Raw genomic sequence first — 17,028 nt, forward strand, 5'->3', positions numbered from 1 at the left:
ACGTCTCCCATGCCTTGATCCAGCAAGGAGAGAGGGAGAGGTTGAGGAAGACTCCGTCCAGCAGCAACACGACGGCGTGGTGGTGGTGGAGGAGCGTGGTACCCCAGCAGGGCTTCGCCAAGCACCGCAAGAGACGAGGAGGGAGAGAGGTAGGGCTGCGCCAGGGAGAGGTCAAAACTCATGTGTTGGTAGCCCCAAAGACCTCAACTATATATAGGGGAGAGGGAGGGGGCTGCGCCCCCTCTAGGGTTCCCACCCCAAGGGGTGCGGCAGCCCCAAAACCCATCTAGGGCGGCGGCCAAGGGGGGGGGAGAGGGGGAAACTTGCCCCCCAAGTAAGGTGGAGGCGCCCCCTCCCCAAACCCTAGGCGCCTTGGGCCCTGGTGGGGGGCGCACCAGCCCACCTGGGGCTGGTGCCCTCCCACACTTGGCCCATGCTGCCCTTTGGGGCCGGTGGCCCCACTTGGTGGACCCCCGGGACCCTCCCGGTGGTCCCGGTACATTACCGACAGCAACCGAAACCTTTCCGGTGACCAAAACAGGACTTCCCATATATAAATCTTTACCTTCGGACCATTCGGGAACTCCTCGTGACATCCGGGATCTCATTCGGGACTCCGAACAACATTCGGTAACCACATACAAACTTCCTTTATAACCCTAGCGTCATCGAACCTTAAGTGTGTAGACCCTACGGGTTCGGGAACCATGCACACATGACCGAGACATTCTCCGGTCAATAACCAACAGCGGGATCTAGATACCCATGTTGGTTCCCACATGTTCCACGATGATCTCATCAGATGAACCACGATGTCGAGGATTCGATCAATCCTGTATGCAATTCCGTTTGTCTCACGGTATTGTACTTGCCCGAGATTCGATCGTCGGTATCCCGATACCTTGTTCAATCTTGTTACCGGCAAGTCTCTTTACTCGTTCCGTAACACATCATCCCGTGATCAACCCCTTGGCCACATTGTGCACATTATGATGATGTCCTACCGAGTGGGCCCAGAGATACCTCTCCGTCACACGGAGTGACAAATCCCAGTCTCGATTCGTGCCAACCCAACAGACACCTTCGGAGATACCCGTAGTGCACCTTTATAGCCACCCAGTTACGTTGTGACGTTTGGCACACCCGAAGCATTCCTACGGTATCCAGGAGTTGCACATTCTCATGGTCTAAGGAAATGATATTTGACATTAGAAAAGCTTTAGCAAACGAACTACACGATCTTGTGCTAGGCTTAGGATTGGTCTTGTCCATCACATCATTCTCCTAATGATGTGATCCCGTTATCAACGACATCCAATGTCCATGGTCAGGAAACCGTAACCATCTATTGATCAACGAGCTAGTCAACTAGAGGCTTACTAGGGACATGGTGTTGTCTATGTATCCACACATGTATCTGAGTTTCCTATCAATACAATTCTAGCATGGATAACAAACGATTATCATGAACAAGGAAATATGATAATAACTAATTTATTATTGCCTCTAGGGCATATTTCCAACAGTCTCCCACTTGCACTAGAGTCAATAATCCAGTTCACATCACTATGTGATTAACACTCAAGGTCACATCCCCATGTGACTAACACCCAAAGAGTTCTGGGTTTGATCATGTTATGCTTGTGAGGGAGGTTTTAGTCAACGGGTCTGCAACATTCAGATCCGTATGTACTTCACAAATCTCCATGTCATCTTGTAGATGCAGCTACTACGCTATATTTGGAGCCATTTCAAATAACTGTTCTACTTGGAGCTATTCTAAATTGTTGCTGCATTATACGTATCCGGTATCTCTACTCAGAGATATCCGGACAGGTGTTAAGATTGCATCGACGTAACTCTTTACGTCGAACTCTTTATCACCTCCATAACCGAGAAACATATCCTTATTCCTCTAAGGATAATTTTGACCGCTATCTGGTGATCTACTCCTAGATCACCTTTGTACCCTCTTGCCAGGCATGTGGCAAGGCACACATCAGGTGCGGTACTCAGCATGGCATACCGTATAGAGCCCATGACAAAAGCATAGGGGACGTCCTTCGTCCTTCCTCTTTCTTCTACCGTGGTCGAGCTTTAAGTCTTAACTTCATACCTTACAACTCAGGCAAGAACTCCTTCTTTGAGTGATCCATCTTGAACACCTTCAAGATCATGTCAAGGTATGTGCTCATTTGAAAGTACCATTAAGAATTTTGATCTATCCTTATAGATCTTGATGCTCATTGTTCAAGTAGCTTAATCCAGGTTTTCCATTGAAAAACACTTTTCAAATAACCCTATATGCTTTCCAGAAATTCTACATCATTTCTGATCAACAATATGTCAAAAACATATACTCATCAGAAATTCTGTAGTGCTCCCACTCACTTCTTTGGAAATACAAGTTTCTCATAAACTTTGTATAAACCCAAAATCTTTGATCATCTCATCAAAGCGTACATTCCAACTCCGAGATGCTTACTCTAGTCCTTAGAAGGATTGCTGGAGCTTTGCATACTTGTTAGCATCTTTTAGGATTGAAAAAACCTTCCGGCTGTATCACATACAACCTTTCCTCAAGAAAATCATCGAGGAAACAATGGTTTTTGACATCCTATCTGCAAGATTTCATAAATAATGCAGTAATCGCTAATATAATTCCAACAGACTCTTAGCATCGCTATGAGTGAGAAAGTCTCATCGTAGTCAACTCCTTGAACTTGTCAGAAAACATCTTAACGACAAGTCGAGCTTTCTTAATGGTGATACTTACCATCATTGTCCGTCTTCCTTTTAAACTCCATATGTACCTAACAGCATTACGACCATCAAGTAGTTCTTCCAAAGTCTACACTTTGTTTTCATATATGGATCCTCTCTCGGATTTTATGGCCTCGAGCCATTTTTGGAATCCAGGCCCACCATCGCTTCTCCATAGCTGATAGGTTCATTGTTGTCTAGCAACATGACTTCCAAGACAGGATTACGTACCACTCTGAAGTAGTACGCATCCTTGTCATTCTACGAGGTTTGATAGTGACTTGATCCAAAGTTTCATGATCACTATCATAAGCTTCCACTTCAATTGGTGTAGGTGCCACAGGAACAACTCCCTGTGCCCTGCTACACACTAGTTGAAGTGACGTTTCAATAACCTCATCAAGTCCCCACCATCCTCCCACTCAATTCATTCGAGAGAAACTTTTCCTCGAGAAAGGACCCGATTCTAGAAACAATCCTTTATTGCTTTCGGATCTGAGACAGGAGGTATACCCAACTGTTTTGGGTGTCCTATGAAGATGCATTTATCCGGTTTGTGTTCGAGCTTATCATCCTGAAACTTTTTCACATAAGCGTCGCAGCCCCATACCTTTTAAGAAATGACAGCTTAGGTTTCTCTAAACCATAGTTCATACGGTGCCATCTCATCGGAATTACGTGGTGCCCTATTTAAAGTGAATGTGGTTGTCTCTAATGCCTAACCCATAAACTATCGTGGTAATTCGATAAGGGACATCATGGTATGCATCATATCCAATAGGGTGCAGTTATGATGTTCGGACACACCATCATACTATGGTGTTTCAGGCTGTATCAGTTGTGAAACAATTTCCACAATGTCTTAATTCTGTGCCAAACTCGTAATTCAGATATTCATCTCTATGATCATATCATAGATATTTTATCCTCTTGTCACGACGATCTTTCAACTTCACCCTGAAATTACTTGAACCTTTCAATAATTTAGACTCGTGATTCATCAAGTAAATATACTCAACATCTACTCAAATCATCTGTGAAGTAAGAACATAACGATATCCACTACACGCCTCAGCACTCATTGGACTGCACACATCAAAATGTATTACTTCCAACAAGTTGCTGTCTAGTTCCATTTTACTGAAAACGAGGCTTTCAGTCATCTTGCCCATGTGGTATGATTTGCATGTCTCAAGTGATTCAAAATCAAGTGAGTCCAAACGGTCCATTTGCATGGAGTTTCTTCATGCATATACACCAATAGACATGGTTCGCATGTCTCAAACTTTTCAAAAAGAGTGAGCCTAAAGATCTATCAGCATGGAGCTTCTTCATGCGTTTTATACCGATATGACTTACGTGGCAGTGCCACAAGTAGGTGGTACTATCATTACTATCTTATATCTTTTGGCATGAACATGTGTATCACTACGATCGAGATTCAATAAACCATTCATTTTAGGTGCAATACCATTGAAGGTATTATTCAAATAAACAAAGTAACCATTATTCTCCTTAAATGAATAACCGTATTGCGATAGACATAATCCAATCATGTCTATGCTCAACGCAAACACCAACCTTGATGGTAGAGGGAGCGTGCGATGCTTGATCACATCAAGCTTGGGAAAAACTTCCAACACATATCGTCAGCTCACCTTCAGCTAGTCTCCGTTTACTCCGCAGCCTTTTATTTCGAGTTACTAACACTTAGCAACCGAACCGGTATCTAATACCATGGTGCTAGTAGGAGTACTAGTAAAGTACACAATGTATATCCAATATACTTCTATCGACCTTGCCAGCCTTCTCATCTACCAAGTATCTAGGGTAATTCTGCTCCAGTGGCTGTTCCCCTTATTACAAAAGCACTTAGTCTCGGGTTCGGGTTCAACCTTGGGTTTCTTCACTAGAGCAGCAACTGATTTGCCGTTTCATGAAGTATCCCTTCTTGCCCTTGCCCTTCTTGAAACTAGTGGTTTCACCAACCATCAACAATTGATGCTCCTTCTTGATTTCTACTTTTGTGGTGTCATAACATCGCGAATATCTCAAGGATCATCATATATGTCCCTGATATATTATAGTTCATCACAAAGCTCTAGCAGCTTGGTGGTAATGACTTCGGAGAAACATCACTATCTCATCTGGAAGATCAACTCCCACTCGATTCAAATGATTGTTGTACTCAGACAATCTGAGCACAAGCTCAACAATTGAGCTTTTCTCCTTTAGTTTGCAGGTTAAGAAAATCGTCGCAGGTCTTATACCTCTTGACGTGGGCACGAGCCTGAAATCCCAATTTCAGCCCTCGAAACATCTCATATGTTTCGTGACGTTTCAAAACGTCTTCGGTGCCTCAACTCTAAACTGTTTAACTGAACTATCACGTAGTTATCAAAATGTGTATGTCAGATGTTCGCAACATCCACAGACGACGTTCGAGGTTCAGCACACTGAGCGGTGCATTAAGGACATAAGCCTTCTATGAAGCAATGAGGACAATCCTCAGTTTACGGACCTAGTCCGCATAATTGCCACTATCAAATTTCAACTAAATTTTCTCTAGGAACATATCTAAACAGTAGAACTGAAGCGCGAGCTACGACATAATTTGCGAAGACCTTTTGACTATGTTCAGGATAATTAAGTTCATCTTATGAACTCCCACTCAGATAGACATCCCTCTAGTCATCTAAGTGATTACATGATCTGAGTCAACTAGGCCGTGTCCGATCATCACGTGAGACGGACTAGTCATCATCGGTGAACATCTTCATGTTGATCGTATCTACCATACGACTCATGCTCGACCTTTCGGTCTCTTGTGTTCCGAGGCCATGTCTGTACATGCTAGGCTCGTCAAGTCAACCTAAGTGTTTCACGTGTGTAAATCTATCTTACACCCGTTGTATGTGAACGTTAGAATCTATCACACCCGATCATCACGTGGTGCTTCGAAACGATGAACCTTCGCAACAGTGCACAGTTAGGGGGAACACTTTCTTGAAATTATTGCGAGGGATCATCTTATTTAAGCTATCTTCGTTCTAAGCAAATAAGATGTAAAAACATGATAAACATCACATGCAATCAAATAGTGACATGATATGGCCATCATCACTTTGCTCCTTTTGATCTCCATCTTCGGGGCTCCATGATCATCATTGTCACCAGCATGACACCATGATCTCTATCATCATGATCTCCATCATCGTGTCTTCATGAAGTTGTCTCGCCAACTATTACTTCTACTACTACAGCTAACGGTTAGCAATAAAGTAAAGTAATTACATGACGTTTATGTTGACACGCAGGTCATAAATAAATTAAGACAACTCCTATGGCTCCTGCCGGTTGTCATACTCATCGACATGCAAGTCGTGATTCCTATTACAAGAACATGATCATCTCATACATCACATATATCATTCATCACATCCTTTGGCCATATCACATCACAAAACACTTGCTGCAAAAACAAGTTAGACGTCCTCTAATTGTTGTTGCAAGTTTTTACGTGGATGCTACAGGTTGCTAGCAAGAACGTTTCTTACCTACGCCAAAACCACAACGTGAATTGCCAATTTCTATTTACCCTTCATAAGGACCCTGCTCATCGAATCCGATCTGACTAAAGTGGGAGAGACAGACACCCGCCAGCCACCTTATGCAACTAGTGCATGTCAGTCGGTGGAACCGGTCTCACGTAAGCGTATGTGTAAGGTTGGTCCGGGCCGCTTCATCCCACAATGCCGCCGAATCAAGATAAGAGTAGTAACGGCAAGTAAATTGACAAAATCGACGCCCACAACTACTTTGTGTTCTACTCGTGCATAGAAACTACGCATAGATCTAGCTCATGATGCCACTGTTGGGGAACGTAGCAGAAATTCAAAATTTTCTACGCAACACCAAGATCAATCTATGGAGTAATCTAGCAACGAGGGAAGGAGAGTGCATCTACATACCCTTGTAGATCGCTAAGCGGAAGCGTTCAAGTGAACGGGGTTGATGGAGTCGTACTCGTCGTGATCCAAATCACCGATGATCCTAGTGCCGAACGGACGGCACCTCCGCGTTCAACACACATGCAGCCCGGTGACGTCTCCCATGCCTTGATCCAGCAAGGAGAGAGGGAGAGGTTGAGGAAGACTCCGTCCAGCAGCAACATGACGGCGTGGTGGTGGTGGAGGAGCGTGGTACTCCAGCAGGGCTTCGCCAAGCACCACAAGAGACAAGGAGGGAGAGAGGTAGGGCTGCGCCAGGGAGAGGTCAAAACTCATGTGTTGGCAGCCCCAAAGACCTCAACTATATATAGGGGAGAGGGAGGGGGCTGCGCCCCCTCTAGGGTTCCCACCCCAAGGGGTGCGGCAGCCCCAAAACCCATCTAGGGCGGCGGCCAAGGGGGGGAGAGGGGGAAACTTGCCCCCCAAGTAAGGTGGAGGTGCCCCCTCCCCAAACCCTAGGCGCCTTGGGCCCTGGTGGGGAGCGCACTAGCCCACCTGGGGCTGGTGCCCTCCCACACTTGGCCCATGCTGCCCTTTGGGGCCGGTGGCCCCACTTGGTGGACCCCCGGGACCCTCCCGGTGGTCCCGGTACATTACCGGCAGCAACCAAAACCTTTCCGGTGACCAAAACAGGACTTCCCATATATAAATCTTTACCTCCAGACCATTCCGGAACTCCTCGTGACATCCGGGATCTCATCCGGGACTCCGAACAACATTCGGTAACCACATACAAACTTCCTTTATAACCCTAGTGTCATCGAACCTTAAGTGTGCAGACCCTATGGGTTCGGGAACCATGCAGACATGACCGAGACGTTCTCCGGTCAATAACCAACAGCGGGATCTGGATACCCATGTTGGTTCCCACATGTTCCACGATGATCTCATCGGATGAACCACGATGTCGAGGATTCGATCAATCCTGTATGCAATTCCCTTTGTCTCGCGGTATTGTACTTGCCCGAGATTCGATCATCGGTATCCCGATACCTTGTTCAATCTCGTTACCGGCAAGTCTCTTTACTCGTTCCGTAACACATCATCCCATGATCAACCCCTTGGTCACATTGTGCACATTATGATGATGTCCTACCGAGTGGGCCCAGAGATACCTCTCCGTCACACGGAGTGACAAATCCCAGTCTCGATTCGTGCCAACCCAACAGACACCTTCAGAGATACCCGTAGTGCACCTTTATAGCCACCCAGTTATGTTGTGACGTTTGGCACACCCAAAGCATTCCTACGGTATATGGGAGTTGCACAATATCATGGTCTAAGGAAATGATACTTGACATTAGAAAAGCTTTAGCAAACAAACTACACGATCTTGTGCTAGGCTTAGGATTGGGTCTTGTCCATCACATCATTCTCCTACTGATGTGATCCCGTTATCAACGACATCCAATGTCCATGGTCAGGAAACCATAACCATCTATTGATCAACGAGCTAGTCAACTAGAGGCTTACTAGGGACATGGTGTTGTCTATGTATCCACACATGTATCTGAGTTTCCTATCAATACAATTCTAGCATGGATAATAAACGATTATCATGAACAAGGAAATATGATAATAACTAATTTATTATTGCCTCTAGGGCATATTTCCAACAGTTCAGTCTGCTCACAGTCCAAGATCCCCTCTGCGGCGTGAAGATCGTGCTTATCGCCAGGATTAGACCTGGATCGAGGCCACGGGCAGTTTGATCCTCGACATCACCGCGACGACCGCCGTCGAGTTCCTACACCCCTTCTGAGGGGTGGATCGTACGCGCCCCGCCAGTATGATGACATGCACCCATATAGTGATGAGCGGAGGTATCCAGTCGACCCCCGAGAGCCTGGGTTTGACGCAAGGTTGGTCCTCGTGCATGGCCTGGTTGACAGAGGCAGAGCCAACTGAGAGGGTTTTGATACGTCTCCAACGTATCTATAAATTTTGATTGTTCCATGCTGTTATATTATCATTCTTGGATGTTTTACAATCATTTTATAGCAACTTTATATTATTTTTTGGGACTAACCTATTGACATAGTGCCCAGTGCCAGTTGCTGTTTTTGCTTGTTTTTTACTTCGCAGGAAATCAATACCAAATGGAGTCCAAACGCAGCCAAACTTTTTGTGAACTTTTTTGGACCAAAGGACACCAGATGGGCTAGAGAAGTACCTGAGGGGGGCTCCGAGGGGAGCACAACCCACCAGGGCGCGCCTGGGGGCCCAAGCGCGCCCAGGTGGGTTGTGCCCACCTCGGCCGCCTCCCGAACCACCTCTTTGCTCTATAAATACCCTGGATGCCCCAAAACCCTAGGGGCCGATGAAAATCAACTCCAGCCGCTGCAAGTTCCTGTCGGATTTCGGGTTCCGGCAGACCCTTAAGGTTCAAACACTGGGGTGCGCGCGGAGATTACGCCTTCTACCTCCCTGTCTCGCAAAGATCTAAACTACTAAAAGAACTGCACAAGGGACACAAGATTTATACTGGTTCAGGCCACCGTTGTGGTGTAATACCCTACTCCAGTGTGTGGTTGGTGGATTGCCTCCTGGGGCTGATGATGATGAACAATACAAGGAAGAACAGCCTCGCGAGGGTCTGTTCTTGGCTGGGGTGATGAACTGCTAGGAGGAGTTCAGTCACCTCTCTCTCTCTCTCTCTTACTCACTCTCTCTGCTTGCGAACCGAACGAGTGAACCCAACCGAACCGAACCCCCTTTGCTATGCGGGTGGCTGGTCCTATTTATAGAGGCCCTGGTCCTCTTCCCAAATATCGAGCGGGAAGGGAGCCAACAATGGCAGGCTAATTTGAAGGGGGACATCAAGTATCAACTATCCTGACAAAAGCAGTCTTCGCCTGCGCAAAGCTCTGGTGATGACGCCGTCATGGGCTCCACGGTGACCTCCGTCTCGTAGTCCTCCTGGTCTTGGTCTCGTTGCACCGAAATGGCAACCTTTGCCTGATGCCTCGGTACTCCGCGGCTGCGCTTGCCCCCTTTGCACCAAAGAGGAAAGAAGGACGCTGCGCGCGCTGGCACCCGCCTGGCGCCCTGAGTCGTCATGGCTTGCGTCATGGGCACCTCGCGAGGTACCCCGCCTTGATCTCTCCGCCTCCTCGCGAGCCAGCCTGACGAGGCCGTGCCTGAGGAAGCTCCGTGTCGTCCGCCTCACGAGGCTTGGCCCCTCGCGAGGGTCTTGAGTCTTGTGTTGATTAAGATGGGCCGTGCTGGGCCTCCTTTGAGCCACGCCGCAGGCAGGCAAGTCTGGGGACCCCCGTTCCCAGAACGCCGACAGTAGCCCCCGGGCCCAAGGCGCGCCTGGACTTGGTCGTGCCGAGAGGCGAAAGGGCGAGGGTGAAGCGCCGCGGGCCCTAACAGCCTGCAGCCTTGGGCGCCGCGTGGCGGTTGATGGGACGTGGGCGTCTCCATTTCCCCATGACGCCTTGGTGACCGCGCGAGTTGGACAAGTCCCTGCATGCAGATCGTGTCATGATTACCTGTGATCGTGGAGGCCGGCGGTTGGTCTTTGCCGGCTATAAGTACGGAACTGTGCGTGCCCTTCCAGTCATTCCTCCTAGCTTCTCCTTCTTCCCGATCCTTGCTCTGTCTTGCTGCGATGGCTCCGATCCACCGGTTCTCTGCAGCGGAGAAGGGAAAGGCTCCTCGAGAGGGGCCAGACCCGCTCCCGCCGAAGAAACGGCTCGCCCTTTGCGGCCGGGACGAGGAGGACCGCCAGGTGGTGGCGAGGCCTCGGTGCGAGAGGGCTCCGCCGGGGTTCCCACTTCCCTTGTATGCCCACGTCGAGGGCCTCGAAGGTGTCGATGCCGATCCCCGCAGTCGGCGCCGTCGGGTCACGAAGGCGTGGGTTGTTCCTCCTGGAGTCCATGCCGAGGGCTCCTCCCAAGAGTTCGTGCTCCACGTCGCCATTCCTCTCCAGTCTTGGACCCGTCTGCCTCCCTTCTTCGCGTCCATCATCCCTCCGGGGGAGCCCCTGGAGCTCTGGTTGCAGCACGCCGGCTGCAGCACCCTCGCGACCGAGGCAGAGGTCGTGGTCGCTGCCCCGGGCGAGGTCTACATGTCCCGTGGCTGGAGAGAGATCGCCCGGGTTTGCAGGGAAAGGGGCGTCTTCGCGGTCCACTTGGAGTACGATGGCGCTGCGGCGATGTTCTTCAAGGTCTTCGACACGAACGGGCGCCGACTAGAGTGTTGCCCCGGGAGAGGTGGCCAGGACCTTGCCCTGGTGAGGGCTAGGCCTGTCGACCGCTCCCTTGGCGGAGGCGCCGAAGGGTCCTGTGACTCCGGCGAGATCTTCGCGACTCCGGAGACGAGCGACGACAGCTACGAGCCCCCAAGTCGGCGCCGCTCCCGGAGCAGGGCGGGCTCGTCTGGCCGTCGCCGACTCTGATCTGATGGGGTTGGCGCCGGCGCTTGACGGCCCACTGTTGATGATGGCATCTTTTGCAGGAGCACGTGTAGTTAGCATCCCTTAGGATCAGTTCCCTGCGAGGAATCGAAATGCGCCCCATGGGGGCTTGTAAGGTGCCTGTAGTCCCGTTTGTTAATACATAACCTTTGCTGCAGAGCTGTGTGAGTTGTTGATTCCGTCTTAGCTCAGTTCTCCCTTTCGAACCTCGCGAGGGCTTGGTGCTCTGCGCCGACAGGTCCCAGTCCCAAGGCAGCGTCAGCCATTGCTGGTATGCCAGGTCGCGATGCCGTGGTCAAGGCCAGGAGGTGAGTGACCCGGGGTCCGGTAAGAGCCCCTGAGTCGCGATGCTCAGGAGGTCCCCTTTGGCGCCCAAGCAGCCGTCGTTCGGTGAGAAAGGAGAGCGGCGTCGCTGACACGGAATTGCATTAGGTGCGGGGGTAGTGCTGCTGCCGCTGCCGAGGCCGTGAAGGGTCATGCAGAAGCTCTGCTGGGGATGTTCCGGGCCTTCAGTACCAAGCCGAAGCAGGATGCTTCCGGTTCTGCTGCTCCGTGAGGCGGGGCCACCCGCACTGCTCCACCGCCGCCAAGTCTCTCCGCTACTGCTCCTGCCCTGCTTTTAATTCCTGCATCATGCATCATGCCTCGGGGAGGCGTTTAAACTTGCGTTTGGTATTGAGACGACTGTATGGACTGTAATATTTGCTTTTAAGTTCCTTGAATTTTATGCTTTCCCTCCCTACTTGCTTGTGTTCTACGCCGGCAGAGCCCGGCCCCGCGCGTCCTCACCCAGCGTTAGCCCCGACCGGAAACCAGGACGGGACCAAAGGAGTGAGGGGCTACGGAGCCAGTTAGGCTCCTGAGTCGCCGATGCTCAGGAGTCCCCCTTAGTGCACGAACAACAAGTAGGGAGGTGTGATGTAGGTGAATCTTCCGTTTTATGTCTGCAGAGCCTGACTCCGCGCGTACCTCACCCAGCATTAGCCCCGACCGGAAACCAGGACGGGACCAAAGGAGTGAGGGGCTACGGAGCCAGTTAGGCTCCTGAGTCGCGATGCTCAGGAGTCCCCCTTGACGCGCAAACAACAAGTGATTAGGTGAGATGTGAGTGGGACCACCGTTCTACATTTGCAGAGCCCGGCCCCGCGCGTGCCTCACCCAGCATAGCCTTTCAGAACTAAGGAGTGAGGGGCTACGGGACCAGTTAGGCCCCTGAGTAGTGATGCTCAGGGGTCCCCCTTGACGCTCAAACGGCCTTCATACCTTGGCTCCACTCGGGGAGAGGCGCGCGATGAACCAGGCCCGAGGGGCCTGGCTGGGTGGCGTACGTCCGGGCGTGACCCAGGCGCAGCCCCCGTGCCCAGCCCCCTCGCGCGGCGCTCCCGAGGGGAGGCGTTGCGATGAGGCTAGACACTGAGCTCTGGGCTCCCTGAGGTGGTTGCGGCCCGGGGGCCACCCTTAGTTGTTTATCACCAGCGCGGAGCATAGCGCTTCCGCATGTGTACGGGCATAGCCGCTCCTCGGCAGTGTCGTCAGCCAGCGCGGAGCATGGTGCTTCCACTGGTATGTGGGAGGGGGCTCCCCTCCGGGAGGAGCCCCCGGGGCGTGTACAACCCCGCCCTGACACGTGGCCGGCACGATAGGGCTAGGTGAGGTGTATCTGGGCACCCGTGAGCCAGCGCCGGACTCACGGGGCCCTACCTCTAGGCGGGTTGCGCTTGGCACTGGGCCTTATCTTGGGCTGCGTTCCTGCAAACTTGGTTAGATGCCGACACTCTACGTCCTCGGGTCCCAGCCCTCGAGCTTGTCTCAGCCGTCACTGGTATGCCAGGTCGCGATGCCGTGGACATAACCAGAGGGTGAGGGCTGGAGAGCCAGTAAGAGCCCTGAGTCGCGATGCTCAGGTACCCCCCCTTTAACGTGCAAGTGGTCGGCATGGAGAAGAAAAGGTGCCGTGGACAGGCATCAAGTAATCATGCATGATGGGCGAATGCATAACCAGAAATAAATGCAAGGGAGATACATGCCGCTGGGCCTGGCCCGAGCGACTTGGGGATGATGCAGCTCGAGGGGCGCCCCCAACAAAGCAAGCTAGCGATATGAAATAAAGGGATACATACCGCAGGGACGGACCCACGTGGCGTGGGAATGATGCAACCCTGGGAGGGCGCTCCCAGCTGAAAATGAAACTTGTAAGATGTCACCTGAGGGTGTCGAGGGCGAAGGGGTGTCGGTGCAGCAGACTCGGGAGGCTGCGGAAGCCGATCCTCACGAGCCCCCAGGCCCAGGGGCCTCGGGAGGCTCCGGAGGCACTGGTAGCTCTTCACGAGTCATCTCCATCTCCGCCAGGGCTGCGGAACGCCTATCTTCTTGAGCCTCCATGATGCCCCTCATGAGGCGCTGGCGCGTAGCAACCGCGCCCGGCAGGCCGTAAGGCATGCGAACGTAGCTGTGGGGCGGACCCCCGCAGCGCCCCACTCGCGAGGGCCAGAGGCACTCCATGGTAGCGGCTTTGTTGAGCCCTGGTACATCGACGCAGACGCGCAGCCCACCATCCTCGCCTAGATGGGGAGCCGCAGCCGGCAGACGGCGGCAACCTCTCATGATCCTTGATTCCTGTAGTTCTTGAATGGCCTTGTCGACAAACTCCTGTGGGTCTGACCTTCCTTGCCTTGCTCCTTCTTGAGGGAAACGTGCTTCGAAACACGCCTCCACATGGTGCCCAAGCGCCTCCCTCGTGACCCTGGCCAGGTCGGTGGCCCTCCTGGGGGGAGCCCCGAGCCCAGCCTGAGGAGGGCACCGGGCACGCTTTCCTATGCGATGGAAGGAGGTTCCCCCAGGGCGGACGCGGGCCCTGAGGGGCCGGTCCGGATGATGTCTTCTTCTTCTTGGGGGTGGTCTCGGGAAGCCTCCTGCTTCCGCGATCCGGGTCTTCCAGTGACGCGGCCTGAAAGGCTCGCTCCAGGGAGCACACTGCATCCCTCTCTTCACAGGGCACCGTGATGACTCCGCCACTCCCTGGCATCTTGAGGACGTTGTAGCCATGGTGAGTTACGGCCATGAACTTGGCCAGCGCTGGGTACCCGAGGATGGCGTTGTACGGCAGGCGTATGTGGGCGACGTCGAAGTCGATGAGCTCGGTGCGGTAGTTGTCGCGTGCCCTGAAGGTGACAGGGAGGCGGACCTGCCCAATCGGGACCGTGGAGCCGTCGGTGATTCCGGAGAAGGGCTTGGTTGGCTGAAGCTGGTCGTAGGGCACTTGGAGATTGTTGAACTTTTCCACGGACAGGACGTTGAGTCCTGCCCCACCATCGATGAGGGTCTTGGTGACCAGTACATTGCTGATGACTGGGGAGCAGAGCATCGGGAGGACGCCAGCTGTGGCTGCACACTTGAGTTGATCCACTGAGCTGAATGTGCTGGCGCACGCCGACCACCTGAGAGGGCGCGTTGCTTCGAGCCTAGGGAGGGCTGCGTTCACCTCGCGGGCAAACTGCTTGAAGATGCATTGGGAGGCTAGGGCTTGAGCTCCGCCCAGGATGCAGGCGATTGCGCGTGGCTCCTGGAAGCCCCCAGCCCCCTTGTCTTGATGGCGGTCCTCGTTCCTCCTTGGCTGAGGAGGCAGTAGAGGGAGGCCTGCATTGCCTTGTGGGCGATCCTCACGAGGCTGATCCCTCCAGTCCCCCTCGCGAGGCAGGTCTCGCTAGCGATCCTCGCGAGGTTGATCGCGCCACCCTAGGCACGGGCCGCGGTCTTCCCAGCGTCCTGCGTTTCTTCCTCCTCCTCGGCCGTAGCCCCGATCGGCGCGGTCGGGACGACGGCCGATCCTTCCTTCTCGCATGGCGCGGAGTTCTTGGCATTCGTTGGTGTTGTGGGTGTGGAGGTCGTGGTACACACAGTACCGGCTGCCCCTGGTGGACTCAGGCAGATCTTTGCCCCGCTTGGTGTCTGCCTCTGCTGCGAGCACATCAGCCCCCTTGCGCTTCACGTCCTTGGCCTTGGGCTTCTTCTCTTCTGGGTCTGCGGCAGGCAGCTCGAGGAGGGAGAGGCGTCCCTCCTCAGCCCTGGTGCACTTGGTCGCCAAGTTGAACAGCTCCAGGGAGGTGCACAGGTCTTCATGCATCGCCAGCTCCTCCTTCATCTTGACGTCGCGCACACCATCGGAGAAGGCCGAGATGATGACCTCCTCGGACACCTTGGGTATCTTGAGGCGCGCGCTGTTGAAGCGCTGGATGTACTTCTGCAGGGTCTCTCCGGGTTGTTGCTTGATACGGCGCATGTCGCTCACGGCGGGTGGCCGGTCGCGAGTACCTTGGAAGTTGGCGATGAAGCGGGTGCGCATCTGGTCCCAGGAAGAGATCGTGCCCGGAGCCAGATCCAGGAGCCAGGTGCGAGCTCCTTCCTTGAGCGCCATGGGGAACCAGTTCACCATGACCTTTTCGTCCCCGCTGGCAGCTTCGATGCCCAGCTCGTAGAGCTGGAGGAACTCCGCAGGGTCAGTCGTGCCATCGTAACGAGGAGGCAGGTCTGGCTTGAATTTTCTGGGCCACGCGACGCTACGCAGCTTGGTGGTGTAGGCACGACAGCCTACGGTGGCCACGAAAGGCCTCGGCTGGTGGAGAGCTTGGTCTTGAGGGTCCCCACACGCTGCAGCTAGGAGCAGTGCGGGGTCTTGGCGCGCCGGAGCAGGGAGCACCCGGGCAGCTCCTTGTGGGCGTGGGATCTCTTGGCAGCTCCGTTCTTGCTGCGCTGGCGCCTGACGGAGCGGGTTCCGCCCAGGGGCCACGCACCTTGGAGCCATGGCATCTTCTTGGAGAGGAGGCGGCTGGTACGCCTCCGGGGCTTCGTTGCCCGCGCGGGGCGGGGTGCGGCGCAGCGGAACGGACGGCGCGGGATAGCCCCCTGCGGCGCGGACAAGCTCGGCGACGCGGTCAAGCCAGTCTTCGTAAACGTCGTCGACGGGATGGTAGCGCAGGAGCTCGTTTGCCGCGAGGAGCACAACTCGAGCCACCAAGGGTGCACGGAGCGCGCGGGACGAAGAACCAGCTGGTGCGACCGACGGAGTAGCGGTGTGGCCGTCTTGCCGCACGGAGGGATGCTGGGACTGCGCTTGCTGCTCGCCCCCTGCCGGGCCGGTGGCGGCGTTGACGGCGGGCGACGGGGAACGACAAGGACATCCGCCAACGGGCGCCGTCTGGGCCACGCGAGAAGTGATGGCGGCCTGGCGCTCGGCGCGGGCCCGACGTGCGTCGGACATGGATGCGACGGTCAGAGGAGAACAGGGCGGTGGACGACGAATTCCGGCGCACCCCTACCTGGCGCGCCAAATGTCGGATTTCGGGTTCCGGCAGACCCTTAAGGTTCGAACACTGGGGTGCGCGTGGAGATTACGCCTTCTACCTCCCTGTCTCACAAAGATCTAAACTACTAAAAGAACTGCACAAGGGAAACAAGATTTATACTGGTTCGGGCCACCGTTGTGGTGTAATACCCTACTCTAGTGTGTGGTTGGTGGATTGCCTCCTGGGGCTGATGATGATGAACAATACAAGGAAGAACAGCCTCACGAGGGTCTGTTCTTGGCTGGGGTGATGAACTGCTAGGAGGAGTTCAGTCACCTCTCCCTCTCTCTCTCTCTTACTCACTCTCTCTGCTTGCGAACCGAACGAGTGAACCCAACCGAACCGAACCCCCTTTGCTATGCGGGTGGCTGGTCCTATTTATAGAGGCCCTGATCCTCTTCCCAAATATCGAGCGGGAAGGGAGCCAACAATGGCGGGCTAATTTGAAGGGGGACAACAAGTATCAACTATCCTGACAAAAGCAGTCTTCGCC

At 53.4% G+C, this 17,028-nt stretch overlaps 1 pseudogene; it reads right to left on the reverse strand.

The window, feature by feature from the left end:
• LOC147987276 (uncharacterized) overlaps positions 1-16,450 on the reverse strand; it is a 31,660-nt pseudogene extending 15,210 nt beyond the window's left edge.
• Between the last annotated feature and the right edge of the window lie 578 nt (positions 16,451-17,028).

The sequence above is a fragment of the Triticum urartu genome, chromosome 2A, assembly GCF_056163025.1.
Source record: "Triticum urartu cultivar PI428250 chromosome 2A, HENAU_Tu73, whole genome shotgun sequence".
Classification (NCBI taxonomy): domain Eukaryota; kingdom Viridiplantae; phylum Streptophyta; class Magnoliopsida; order Poales; family Poaceae; genus Triticum; species Triticum urartu.